At 39.9% G+C, this 13,398-nt stretch overlaps 1 protein-coding gene across 1 annotated transcript in view; it reads right to left on the bottom strand.

Annotated features, from left to right (window-relative positions):
* The window catches only part of b4galt2 (UDP-Gal:betaGlcNAc beta 1,4- galactosyltransferase, polypeptide 2), a gene marked incomplete at its 3' end in the record, with an annotated part of 141,650 nt that overhangs the window by 51,591 nt on the left and 76,661 nt on the right, over positions 1–13,398 (bottom strand). The window lies entirely within an intron of this gene.

Genomic DNA, 13,398 nt, shown 5'->3' with positions numbered 1-13,398 from the left:
CAGCGGTAAATAGATTTCACTTATTCGGTGCTCTTCCACTGCTTGAGCAGCTTTACATTGTTAGACACATTCACATACCAATGGTGGCGGCAAGCTGTCCATTGGGAGCGGTTTAGGGTTCCACATCTTGCTCAAGGACACTTCAACATGTGGACAGATAATGAATTGAACCTGCCAGTTGAAGATGAGTTTGTGAAAACATGCAGAAGGCTGAACAAATCCTGTATACGATTTCAGTTTGCACCATTATCTATGAAAAAAAGTCACATTGTCTTTCTAGATTATGTAAAAAAAATGCTTTAAGTGCATATTTTCCGAGTGTACTTATATATTATAGCTTTAAAACTAAGGAAACGTTGGTGAATTGTCAGTATTTATTGGTTATTATTCTCACATTTTCCAAGTCTGAATCACTTGAGATCAAATTATCATGTCGGCCATGAACTAAAATGATTCTGACACTTCGGTCTGGTGCAGAGTTTTTATTCAAATTAAATCAAATATCAACCCGAGTCTGCGATTATTGGCCGTTTTTTCAGGCTTTTGAAGAAAGACAATCGTTCACATATCGTTAACTTGAAACTACGGCGTCTCCTGTCAGAAACAACCACATTTCATTTTGCTCGAGTTTGTTAATTGCACCATAATCTTCTCGCCCGCTCGACATCTTGTTTCCACACATGGAGAAATTTCCACGCACTCGGCTCGCTTTGAAGTACCTCAATGTGCTCCAGAAGCACGCAGGCTCTCGCATCGGAAACATCCACTTCAGGTTAAAGAAGTGCTAAGAAGGCGGCACGACACATTTACCACTTTTTGAAAAAACAAATAAATATATAAATAGCTGCACGCAGACATCTGACATTTCTTCCTCCCTCTCCACCTTCACCAGAGAACGTAGACGCTAACGTCTCTCCGACGGGCACGCGATCGCACCAATGCACATGAGAGAGAGGGCAGGAGATCACTGAGGCCTGAAATGCAAATAACCAGCGGAGCTTTCTTTAATCAGAAGATTCATGAGATCGTTTAGCACCGGCTGAGCAAAGATATATTCTTGTGAATGAGAAATGTTGGAGGAAGTGTTGAGTGATTTGTGTTCATGTCTGAGGGTTATTAAAACAAGCTCCGGCGTGGAGTCGACTCAGTCAAACACCAATGACATGAAATATGTGGAAGTCGTGGATAAAAACAACAAGCTGTTTTTTGAAAAATGTATGCTGAAAAATGTAAAAAATAGAAAAAGAAATGCTGCATATCAAGCTGGGCGATTCAATGATATACTGCAATCTGTACTTGTGATTATACAGTAATTCACTATGTAAATGATCTGCCTGCTGTCACAAACCATTATTTTTAAGCTCTGTCACCATGACGACACGGAACAGCATTAGCTTTATAATATACAGACTGCTTTTGCACAGACACGAAAAGATGGACAATAACAAAACTGTTTCCCTCCAGAGGGTCATGAGTGTCACGGAAGTGCAAAAAAAACGATGCATTTTCACTCAGAATGCCGTGTAACTGAAGCCTGAGATGAGCGCTTCAGCCTATGTACATTTTTTTTTTTTTTTTTTTGGGGGGGGGGGGGGTTTAATTATTTAAGCCGTTTCCTAGTAGCAAGTAGCTGGTAACTTGCTAACAGCTGAGATAACGAATAATAGTCAGTGCTTGCTGTTACTGTATATATTGTTGTATGACAGTTCAACCTTCACTGAACCGCAACACCGTACTGAATGAAATAGATTAATTACAATACACTGTTCCGGTAGCGATCATGTACAGGAAAGACACAAACTCAAGAAGTCGAGAGAGTTCCACCTCAATGACAATTTCAGAAACTCTTGTTTGGGAGTAGTGCCGGCGTTACATTAACTGTTGCATCATCACTTTATTTTGGTGACTGTAGATGGTAACCTCAGTGACACCCCCAACAAAAAACAAAGTAAATCAACAACACGAGCAGGACAAGCACATTTAATCCCAGCCCCTCACTGCTGCTGTGTTGGCCCTTTGTCTTGGCCTGTGCTGCAGTGTGTGGGTGTTCATGTCACTGATCCCCCCCTTATAGATGGAAGCAGGCCAAGGCAAACCATCTGCTCCACTGGCAGGCAGGGTGTGCTGGTGTTTGAGCTTCACCTTCAATCATGGAGAGATAATCAGCCCACTTGAGTGCTTAATCTCCAATATGCTCGTTGAACTATTAACAACTAGGAGCAGGCGCTGCACATTGCAGGCATCATCAGACCCGGACCTACATCAGTGTGACAGGCGGGCATTAACTCCGTCGTGGAAAGGGGAGATACTTCACCAAAACGGGAGAGCATCCTTCAGATTGGATTCGTCTGAGCTCGACTGTACCGCAATGTGTCCTCCCTCAAGGATGATTCCTCTGGAGATGATGGGATTGTTTCAAGCTGACTGTTGCGTTTGGTTGAAAGGATCCTGGAGGATTGTTCTGGCGGTTGAACTCCAGCTGTCAGCAACGGTTTAAGTACCCAGATGTGGACACTTGGTAGGGAGGGGAACATAACCCACGCAGTGAGGCAAGAAAAGCTTAGCTGGAGGTATAAAGGAGGTATAAAGAAAGGTAGAAAGAGAGGATGGACTGAAAGAGTAGGGGGGGAGAGAGCTAAAGTAGCTGACCAAGTGGAATTGGGTTTATTAAAAGCATTAAATCTTCAAATGAGTGTCACAGGGTAAAATCTGGGCTGAGCTGCAGGTCAGGAAACACTCAGATCATTTAAATTTAGTTTGAAATGTCACAGAACGTGTGCTGGATGTGCTGTAAATCCAAAGACAAACCCATTATTCTCTACAATGTCTTTTGAGGAAGTTATTTGGAAAGTTCTTTAAAGGTTAGTTGGTAGGAATACTTTTTAGAAAAATGTGCCAAGCATGGTGCAACGTATCTGTGTACTGAACAGGAAGGCATGAACACTGGAGAAACAGTTTGTGTCTGAATGTAATTTGATGTAATTGACACAGACGAGGAACTTGTCGCCGCCGTTCTCAGAATATCTCCTCCTTTCTGGATCCGTTTCCAACTGGCGAACAAAGCGTCAAGTGACAACGCTATGACAGGAATCCACAGCAGGCTATCTGCGATGTCTCTGCCAGCTCAGGGAGTCTGCCAAGCCCAAGCCGAACCCCCACCAAGCGTCGGCATTGTCTTCTTTATTAAACAGTTTTTTTATTATGTCTTGTTGAAGTGTTGCAGTGGCACGGTGTGACAGAAAACATGTGGCCTGGATATTTGTCAACATAACCTGTTGCTCACAAGCTTTAACACGCCAATGATCGTTTTCTGATGCGAGTTGGAAAAAGGTTTAAAGGTGGATAAATGTTGTAACTTAACAAAAAATAAGGTGTGTCCTCTCTAAAATGCAATCAGGTGTATTAGCTCCTAGATCTGATGTGTATGAGACCATAAGTTCTCTGTGTAAACAAGAAGCATCCTATTTTTCCATTTTTGTTTCAGTAAAGTAATGCATGAACACTGCAATTTAGAGTATTAGAGTATAAGCAAACCAGCTCCTAGTTTCCTTTCGGGAGGCCGACACAGTTTCAACTTTTAAAGTCAGGTTAAAGATTTTTCTATTTAATAAAGCTTACAGTTAGGATTGGTTCAGGCCATTCTGGACCATTTTCTAGTGAAGCTGCTTTATCTTCTTGCAGGATCTCCAACAGTAGAACTGAATGTTCTATGAATCGATTAGCTTGTCCTCTTATTGAAATGTGTTTGTTGCTCCTTGCTCATGCTACTCTGGAGGCCGCCATTGTTCATATTGTCCATCTACTCTCGTCTGTGCAGAAGAACCTGTGTTGTGTGTGTGAGCCGAGTTTCAGAAAAGTTGTGTTGTCGCCATTCCCGTGGACACGGAGTCAAAGCATTTTCAAAATGTTGCATTTTCAGTGACTGAGCATCACTCATGTAAATGGACAACCAAAATGCCACAAAAATGTTCAATTTTCACTTGAAATTATTGTCCAGTAAGGGAGGGAACAGATGTTGTGGTTTACTTGTGCTCAGTGTGTCCCCATATAGTGAGGCAGAGGTACGGTTTGTCCCTCTGTCTTTTTTATTGTGAAATCAATCACATTGAATATCTTTATGCATAGACCATAAATAACACTCCCACTGGTTTCTGTGGATGCAATTATAGAGCCTACAAACATTACATAGATGACATATAGTAAGAAAGCAAAATAATTCTGCTCAGCTAATCTGATGGGGGCTAATCTGGCTCATTATTTGTCCAGGTAAAATGATAATCGATTCATTTTGATGATTCAATTATTTAAACAACACAAAAAGAAAGTTAATCAGCAAACAAATATAATTCACAGTATTTCACATGATAAGAGGTGAAGCCTCCTTTGCCTAGAAACTAAACATTAAAATACATATTCTACCCTTGTATCTTAAATGCTGTCATGTACAAATAGTCCCACATTTGTTTGCAAACATTTGCAGTGATTAGAAATTATTGCAAACATTTGCAGTGAAGAGGCATGGATTTCATTTTCCAATCGTTGGTAAGTAACCTTCATTCTTGCACTCACTTTGCGTCGTGTGTGTTAAAAAAAAAAGAAAAAAAAAAAAGACACTGAGCAGCTGGTTCAAAGCCACTGGCGCTTTGTGGCTTTTTAAGGTGCCTTCTTAAGCCTCCGCCTATCCGCCATCCTCATTATTATACTCTCTCTATATGATAAGCCAAATTAGGACTCAGGCACCGCTCTGAGATATTGAAGGCCATTTGACTAAAGGTTATTGAAAGATAACTGTTACTCTCACCTCTGGCTGAGAAAGACATCAAATTTTCTTCATAAGACACATCACAAATATTATGCTCTGTTTTCACACTTTGATATTGGTCAGTTGCTGGGAGGAATTAACTGGAGCATAATATCGACAACTAATTTTAAATTCAATTTTGAAACTACCTCTGGCTGGAAAACATCAGCCTCGCTTCTCACTTCACCTTCTCCATTTCGACTATACGTTTCCAGTGTAGTTTGATGTGTAAATGCGCCAAATGTGATTCAATCAATAATTCACAAACATGTCATTAAGGTCAGTTGCCCTAGTGTTTTTCAGCTCGTCGTACACCTGGTGAGTGCCGGTTGAAAAAGCTGGTGTTGTTAAAGTCGCTGTAGGAAATTAGAGCGCCGGTCCCAGTAGAGTTGGATTCTTGGAAAGGGATCAGGGACGCCATGAGAAATTAGTTTGCAACCATCTGCCTGTTCTTGTTCCAATATGTTCAAAAAACATGGGGAGGAAAGTCTGTCCAATTAAAGTCAAAGAAATACCAAACAATGTAAACTCATGACTAAAGAATTTTGAAAAATACAAGATTAAGTATTATATTGAAGCAACAGTTTTAAGAACCTTGTAATTGGTTACATACTTTTAAAATTGTATCATGTAAAAACTCGTATCATGGAAAATGAGAATTGCTCTAAAACAACCAACAGAAACAACAAATTTCCAACAAACGTGTACAAAAATCTGATTGGAGAAATACATGTTATGTTGAGTTTATGCACAGAAAAAGCTTCTTTTGGGAGCTTCCAGGAATCCATGATGACTTTTTATATCAGATAGTTGATTTACAAGCATAGTAGCACTAAAAAGAATGTGACAAAATAGCATTGATATTCTCTCAAAGGCATTACGGAATACCTTCAGAAGTTGGAAAGCTAACAAACAAACCCTGTCCTGCACAGCTAGTACGCGCAAACCCAGAAAATTCTAATTTCATGGCGCAAAGTTGCATAGTGATGCCATGTCCAACAAGGGAGGAAGAAGCAGAAGGTCTCAACATTGGTTGATGTGACAGTAAAGGCTCAAAACCTACTGAGACGCAAACTAATCAAAGTCGGAGAGCCAGACTGGATGTTACAGTGACTCACCACTGCTGCTACCCTCGTGTCAGGACTTGAACCAAACACAGAGCCTTTCATCTACTTCAAAATGGTAACAACTGTGCACCAGTCTCTTTTTATCTTCCTCTGGAATGGATTTTTGCAAATGCTAAAACTGTTGTCAGCAAAGAATGTCGAGTGCACTCTGAACTGGTCCATTCCTTTGGGATTGGGTAAGATCTTCTTTTTGAAATATAAATACTGACAAATCTTGGATACATAAGAATAGGAGTCTGATCTGCTAAAGGGTTGCATGTGTCATGGGTATAATTTTTGTATTGCAAACATGCATGTATCTCATGCATATCTGATTTATTTCCAGGCCTGTATCTGATGTCAAAATGAATGAATGCACAAGTCTTTTTCCTGCTGACATTGTTCAAAAGCTTATCTGATCTGTGCCACATCGAAGAAAAACAAGAAACGTGTGCATGACCTTTCAAGCATTATCAACTGAATGCACAAAATACCAACTTTTGCACTGGAACTTTCACCAAGATAAACAATTTAATCATTAAAAAAAAAAAATCTGAATGTGGTCACATCAGACTGGCAGTGCAAATGTTTACAGCGGCACCGTTTGGTCTGGACCAAAGAGGTGAACTCTGGTTTGCCTGACAATGTGGATTTCTGTTCATTTGCAAGTGAACTGAGGTCCGGTCTGTGTCCAGTGTGAAAGCGTAAAGCTTAGATTTTGCATAGATTTTGTTCAGTAAGGAAACAAAACTAAATGGAAACTGTGTTGTGGGCACACCTAATGAGGAAGGCACTTATTGATATATGCATCTCACAATAGCTTCTGGCGAACCATTAGCCATTAGCCGGCTAAAGGAGCGGGATTCTCGCCGATCAATAAGCCACGTTTCTTCTTCATCATGCTTTATTTCCTCTCTGGTAAGTAAGTGTTTGTTTCGGGCAATAAGCAGCTGTTGTATTTGCGTGACCTTGTCCAGGTGGTTTCTCCATCCTCAAAAGGTGCAGTGTGAAAGCAAACCCAACCGAATGAAGGTGTGGAAATTTTCAGACCGAGTCCCCGGATGTCTCTGTTTTATGCCGTTTTTAATCCCTTTATTTTCATTTGCCGTATTTATTTAAAAAGCATTTGTGAAAAGCCTTTTGTCTGAATGGTGCTCTATAAATGAATTCGCCCTTACTTCGTCAGTCTTCAATCAAACAAGAAATAAGTACACATCCACTCACAGAGCAAAAAACTGTTGAGGTGGCCTTAATGCAACAGTGACTCACCATCAACTTTTGACATTTCCGAAGCCGCAGAAACCAAAACAGGCATCCTTCAATCAAAAGAGGCGTGATGACACATGCCAGGAGAAAACAAGGCCTCACAGGAACTGCAATCAAGGTGTCCCTCCCACCCCCAAGTTCAGAAGTGACCTGTTCTGCTGCAGGGCCGCCTGTTGTGTACTCAGCGTAACGACTTTCAGATATCCATTCCATTCGTGTCAAGCACTTTCAAAAACACGCATGAATGACTATTCAGATCCTTGAATTAATGACTGCGCTTTTCCTCTTTGTGAAAAGAAATCACTCCACCAGAGAAGCCGGCGACAAGGGTCCAAGGTGTTTTATGACTGTGAAATTTCTAATTAACGATCCAATTAGCTTTCAACACGAAATTACAGTGAAAAACCCATCCGCAGAAAGAAAAGCAATCACGGTGTCGTTTAAACCTCCGACTTCTAACCGGCGCTCGGTTGCTTAAAGTTTGTTGCGGTTGGATTATAATGGATTTCATTTAATATCTTTGTTTTGGATTTGGGGGATAAAGAATTGGTTTGATCATAAGAGGATTACAGTGAATTAGTTCATAATCGTAGTGGAAGCTTTTATTTGATGCCGCACGCCGGGAACTCTTCAGAATTTCAATATCAGGCGCACATTAAAAAAAAAAAAATGGAACCACTGCAGGGCACACGGTGTCATGTGTCCTATACTCGATTTTAAAGTGCTTGATGAATCTCTATCCTTCCTGTGCTTCTTCATCTGTGCGCTCATAGCCGCGGCCCAGCATCGCTGAGCTGAAATCCTTGAATAATATGCCAGGGACACGACCTCGGGTCAGTTTATTATTAAACCACAACAGATACTGACCTCCATACTGCTATGATGAAAGGTCATCCTTATAATGGGGGTGGGAGGGAAATCACTCTTTAAAAATGGATGTAGGTGGGTTGGGGTGGGAACATCAGGCTGACACAGAACCTGACCTCTTTCTCCCTCGTGCATATTTACAGCAAATTAAGATCTTGCCGAGAAATGTACAGTACGTGGCAGCGATGGCTGGAGGAAAATGGGAGCACTGTACGCCAATATGAAACACGCTTTATCTCAAATTAGCTTCAGATGTTTCTGGCTCTCCACAGCTGCGTTTTCATATATGCAGCCCCCCCAAAAAGGATGGAAGACCCTATAGAACACGATAAAAGTAAGAGTCGTGCAATAAAAATAGTAATTTCCATTAAATTAAGTTGTTATTAGGTGGAGAGAGAGTGGACTCTTATATCTCCTGCAAGCACTAACTCACTTTGAGTATTTTCTGCCTTGAGCGTCATTTATCTTGGTTTTACCCGAGCAGAGAAATAATGTGCAATAGCAACCCTTCCCTTCAGGAGCTAAATCATTCATGCATCAGTCTAGACGACGGCGTGTCACGCAGATCCGTTTAAACACAGTAAAGCGTCTGCTGCCTTCAAAGTGCTAAAAGCCTCTTTAAAGGAAATAAAACATTGAGTCAGTAATAATGCTTCAACTTTGTTTCAGGGGGAAACAAGAAGAGAAGCATTAAATGCAATTATATCCTACCAGGAAAATCTCACAACCTTTTATGTTGATACCGTTTGACGGTGTGTTCATGAGGAACTGGGAAGTGGGAAGGCTTCATCTTCCCAGATTCCCACTGGGAAAATGAGAAGCGACGCTACTGTCACTCAGCATGCCTGTAGTTTAGGCGACAATTAAGGTTTATTTAATTTTTGCTTATAATCAGTGTTTGTTTCACTGAAGTGGATGAAGGCAATATCATAATTTATTTCTCCAAGTATAAATAAAGCCTTATAACAATTACTCAATATGGTAATTACTGAGAAAGTAGAACATGAAGTGTGTCTTTATGCAGTGAAAAATATCTTATACCCCCAGACTTAAGCCCCGTTTACGCGATGATACTTCCAAAGCGACAATGCAAAACTCAACTTTTTCCACTCCGTCTCCATGGAAACGCACATTTTCCAAAAATGCTGATCCTGCGCATGCTCACCACTGTCGAAGTGAACAATTCTCCGCCTGCGTGAAGAGGAATCGCTGATAACAGTGAATGTCGTGTTCACTCCTCACTCTTGAATACAACAGCGCTTCTCCAATGGAGCGTACATTTGTTTACCCCATCATCTTCTGGATCACGTGTGGAGACACTTTATTGCTTATAAACAGATATTGAACCAACAAGACAGTTTAAAGGAGCTGCAATGTTTCAACAAGAATTTTTTTTTCTGAATGGTGGTTGGAATAAATAAAGATAAATACCGCATGAGACTGCTGTGTATTGAATCTTTTTTATACGAGTGCAGGGGTCTGCAAACTGTGACTCTTAATCCACTGTCGTCGTATATAGCGTTCCAAAAATATGTATTCGAAGTCTTATCTAGTTTTTTTTGGGTGAATCTTCTTAGACGGTACAAGAAGAAAAACAGCAGGAATTGCTGAAATTGCTAGAAATGAATGACTAAAATGTTTGCAACAATCGACTATTTTCAGGTGAAAGGTCAAACATTGGGGGAAAAAAACCCTAAAATTACTGCATTTTGTTATAATCCAGTGACATCTAGTGGTACAAGATGGAATGTACCGGTATATTGTGGTATATAGGTTGCATGGAGGGCCAAACACATTTTTGAAAAATATACTCAGGAAAATACGGTAAGACAGCATCTTCTAGTTTATTTCCTGAGTACATGATGTGATTTTGGTATAAAAAAGTCAAAGTGACTTTCCAAAGAACATTTTACAGGATGCAACTATGAACTTAAACCACCAGAAAATGAATCAGATGAGGAAAAAAGAACAACACAATTGCTGAAAGAGTCTAAATGTTTGCAGACCCTTGCATCACAGTTAGAAGTGATATTACTACTTATTGAATTGTCCCAGTTGTTGAACGACCTCTGTGTTCAAGGGAAGGTGAGAAGGTTTCATGCATGACCGACACGTTTGTTATTGTTGCTTGACAGCTACTTGAAATATCTGCGAACACAGCGTGGGATCATCACTATAAACACTGTAAACAGTCACCACATAAAAGCTAATGAAGTGAGCGGCGCATGCAGAAGACGGACGAGCGGCTGCATATGCGGGTTTATTATTATGAATGTATCCACTGTGCAGTGTTAAAACTCTCCGTCAGCTCTGCAGAATTGTTAAAAGAAAAAAACCCCAAAAAACAAGTCTTACGGATTTGTGATAGTGGGTATACCGGCTCTGTGGGGATTCTACTTGCTCAGGTCGTAAATCATGTGCGAGGCCGCGATCCCATAGATTTCCACCCCTGACACAACTGGCACGTAGACAACATTCCCCCGAGGCGTCAGCGGCCACCGAGAGACGCCGGCCGGGGGATGATGACGAGTCTAGTAGAGGGAAGTGGAAGATGAGCTTGCTGGTGAAACACTGCAGTCAGGGTTGAGCGCCTGCTTCCTTGGCAACACAAAAGAACAGTTCAAAAAAAAAAAAAAGAAAAATGCTGCAAGTTGCTGACGGAAACCCCAAATCTGCATTCAAAGCATCTGCTTTGCGTGCAGGGGTCGCCTGTGGGAGCAACCAGCAGGTAGGTGAGAGGGGTCAAGGTTCTCGCCCGGATTTAACCCCCATTAGCCCCGGGGCACTTCCATGTGTCGGATACCGCTGAGCTGGGTAATGTTTCGTGTGTTTCTAATGAGTTTTGTGTCAATAAATGTTTTCACACCGAGCTACCCAACACACAGGCAATTTGGTTATTTAATAGCCATGTAGGGCCGAGTGTGTGAGGGGAGAAATGACTGGTAGTTTATTTTTCCATTTTCACTTGAAAACATTTCATACATTGGGGAGGAGACTATTTCCAGAAGCTCCTGGGACGATTTGCACCTCCAACATGATAGCCAATTTTTTTAAAGTGCTTGAACCAACTGAACTTATTTATATCAGTTTGTATCTGAACATTGATTGTGGCCACTTCCTGAAGACAACCACTGTTGGACAGCCCTCATGTTAACAAACAAAAGCAGCCACTTTTTAAAAAAAATCATTGCCATCTCTTGAACTCAACATGTTTGGGATCTTGACTTCTGTTCTGTTGAACCTTTACGTAAAGACTCTTCTTACAGATAGAGGTCTATAGCCTTGTTCTCGTTGAATTTATAACACAGACAGTATAGATAATATAAACGTGATTCTGAGAGTTAGATTGTTCCTTATACCCCTTGCAGGCTGTTGTGATGGGTCCTTTATTGCTCTTGCAAAGTCTTAAAACTCAGTTGGTGAAACCTGCAGGAGCTGACTGATGGCTTTGTTCCTGTTAACTTAGTTTATGGTCTTCGGAATTCACTCATAAGATGATTGTGTTTGCTTCGAACTGGAAAAGTTTCACTGCAGATCTACCGATGCTGATCGAACAAGGCATCAGAATGAAAGTAAACATTTACACACAACTTTAATCTTCTCATTAAATGTTCTCGTGAGAAGCTTATCTGTAATTAGGCTTTTAATCAGGGCAACTCAGAGTTGTTGATTTAATTTTTTGGTCATGAGTAGGCAGCTCATATTTGGCATAAAGATGATGTAAAAATAAGAAATATGGTTAAAATTAGAAGCTCAATAGATTCCAGTCAATCAAATAAAAAAATAATAAATAGAATGTGTAGCAACCAATAACATAATGATTTTGGACATTCTGAATGTATTAACGCCAATAACTTGTCAAAAAATGTAATGTGATAGAAAAATATTCGATGTTGAATGAATGATGATTTTTAATAAGCAAAAAAGTGTATTTTCCAAAAATGCTGTTCTATTTATGTCATTCCATGATTGGCTCCAGTCAATACATTTTCAAAGGATTTTTTTTTAATGCCATTTCAATCATGTTGTAACTTATTACATTATTGGCAAAATGTTATTACAAAAATAGATCAATAAACTATTGGCAAGTTATTGTGTAATGGGCTTTATGATATCGATTACTGCCTCAATTATTACACTACCGGAAAATATTATATCACTGGTTGTTACAGTGCAGCAAATAGTTTGAAGAAATTACCATTACGATTATTATTAATGTTTTATTAATTATTATTATTAATGTTATTTTCATACATTAGTCGACAACATAAAATGTTGATTGACACATTTTCCATATCATTCATCTTACCAGCAATATAAAAGATTTGTGAGTTATTTTTTTCATGTATTTAACAGTTTTTGTGACTATAAATCAAATCAGCAGTCATTATTTTTATTATTCTTTCATCTATTGCAGATATGTTTCTCCATCCAGTACGTATTCATGTAATATCTTTGGACTGCCAGGAGGAAGGATGTTCAGATTACCATTATTTCCAGACTACAAGTCACATTTATTTTTCCATGTCCATCTGTAAAGGTTGATAATCCTAATCCAGGAGCTGCTGTTCCAGAACTTTCTGTGAATTTGTTACTCAACTTTAGCGGTCATGCTTTCAGGCCATGAGTCGCTTGTCTCTGGGTGACATTTAACTCACAATGTGAGTGAAACATGTCAATGATGGCGGGGTTTTTTTTGCGGTAATGTAGCAGAATTCTATTCTCATACAGTGACATCTAGTGGTTCCAGATAGTACGTACTAGTACATTTTGGTATAGAAATAGCATGGAGATCCAAACCTTTTTCTCTCTCTTTTTTTTTTTTAAGTGTGACTTATATTCTGGAAAGTACAGTAAGCATGCATCTTTCTCTTCATTTTCTGGTGACATGATTGGACATTGGTTTTTTTTGAACAAAAATTATGCATTTACACCCGGAATGTTGTCATTAATGTTATTGGTAGTTATGTCATCTTTAACGCAGTGAAGGCCACAATTCATAGTCATGATTCGAAGGGAGAAATCGTGACAGAGCACATCTACCATGACACGTTTAATTTGAGTTTAAATCAAGGACATGACTGCGTTTGATATTTTTCATCTTAAAGCAATGCTTCAAGGAAGTTTCCTGTGAATGAATACAAAAGTATATCTATTCTCTTCTCCCACATTGGCCTGCAGGCCACATGTATTAAGCAGTAATATCTCAAGTAGAGCAATAATGAAAGGCAACTTTTTATGCTTTTCAATGTTTCCTCTGAAAATGTAATTCAGCTCATTTGAAATTCTTCTAACACACGGGAGATGGAGAGAGATGGAGGGAGGGAGGGAGGGAGAGAGGGAGAGAGGGAGAGAGGG

The sequence above is a fragment of the Blennius ocellaris genome (assembly GCF_963422515.1).
Source record: "Blennius ocellaris genome assembly, chromosome: 10".
In the NCBI taxonomy this organism is placed as follows: domain Eukaryota; kingdom Metazoa; phylum Chordata; class Actinopteri; order Blenniiformes; family Blenniidae; genus Blennius; species Blennius ocellaris.
This window is presented reverse-complemented; position numbering and strand designations above follow the sequence as displayed.